Source organism: Trichechus manatus, unplaced genomic scaffold (genome assembly GCF_000243295.1).
Source record: "Trichechus manatus latirostris isolate Lorelei unplaced genomic scaffold, TriManLat1.0 scaffold00179, whole genome shotgun sequence".
Classification (NCBI taxonomy): domain Eukaryota; kingdom Metazoa; phylum Chordata; class Mammalia; order Sirenia; family Trichechidae; genus Trichechus; species Trichechus manatus.
The window spans coordinates 236,343-237,833 of record NW_004444115.1 but is presented as its reverse complement, the minus strand read 5'-3'; positions in this window follow the sequence as shown (position 1 = coordinate 237,833).

The window sequence follows — 1,491 nt, the reverse complement described above, 5'->3', positions numbered from 1 at the left end:
GTTGTCCTGGATGATTTTGAGGTAACAGTCCAAGTCCTAATTTAAATAAAATAAAAAAATCCCTGCCAGGAGAGTCTGGCTTTTCCAGACTTGAAAGGAGTACCATACAGCTACTGGAAATCCAGGGCAGCCCGGTGGTCTCTGGCTGCTTATTCAGAATTGTTAAGGTCAGCTCTTGTGTGTTTGGAGTGCTTTAGGCTTTCTGAAAACACCTTAGGTCCCATCACTCCTCATCCTGTGAAGCAGGGAGGATGGGTGGAGGAGGGTAGAACTAGGCATCTCAGCTCCTGCATGAGGGGCTGTGTGAGGGGACTGGTCTCCCTGAGCACCAGCCTGGGCCTCTCCCAGAACTGGTGTTCCTTACACCATATTTGGGGCTTGCACAGGTCTGTTGCACAGGTCTGTCAGGTCTGTGGGAGCTGCCATGGCCTCAGGGATCCCACGGTCTGCATATTGCCCCCACCAGCTGTGGAGGAGGGAGAGTTTCCTGAACCCATCTTGGTCTTACATATTTCTCTCCCTCTGCAGTGTTGAACCCTCAGTCAGAAGCACCCTTTCCTCCTGTGCCTCTCCCTGGCCACTCATGTGTGTTTAAGACAGCATCTCAGGGAAGCCTCCCTGGACCACCTAGGCTGGGTGCCAGGCTAAGACCTTCTGCTCCCTGTGGTTCTCTGCGTGGCTCTCCTGCTCTGATTGCCATTTTAGGTAATGTAAGTCTGTCTCTGGTATACAGGGAGGGGCTTGCTGTTGGTATGACTGGAGCCTGTTTTCTGACGCTCTTCTGCTTGCTTCTTCTCTTGCAGGGGACTTCAACTGGTCTCTCTCCTCCTCCATTCTACACCCCAAGGCAAGGACCCCTGTGCTGGGCCCTTGAGGCACTAGGACACCCCTGCATTAATCTAGTGTCTTGGAACTAGATGAGGCTGGTGTGACTCTGTCAGTTTACCACTACCTGCACCAGCACAGTAGGAGAGGGAAGTTTCTGGAGAAGAAGGGAGGTGGGCACTGGGGAGGCAAGGTTTGGCTGACAGGAGGAGAAGGCGGATCATTAAAAGAGGGTGAGGTGATGGAAGAGTCCCCACTCCATAGTGTTATGCTGCGGACACATCTCAGGGCTGGCAGTTCCATCCAGTTCCTAGTAGGAAGCAGGTGTCACAGTCTCATTAGAATACTATTTGGATGTTTTAATAATGGAACCATTTACAAAGGCATGGGTGTGGGGAAACCACAGAGATCGCCTAGTCTTCCAGGGCCTCAGAACTGTGGAGCTGTTATCACCCCAGGTCAGAAGGGATCAGGGAGGGAGAGATACCAGAGCCTGAAGATGAGCGAGAGCCTTCTGACTGGAGCTGCGACTTTGGTTCATTTGAAGGACATGCCCGGCCGGCCTTGTCCCTGTGGACCAGAAGTAGGGAGTTCCACCTTGATCTCCTGTCTGCTTGCCTCCATACCTCTGACCTCCTGTTGGGATCACCCATAGGCTGGACCAGC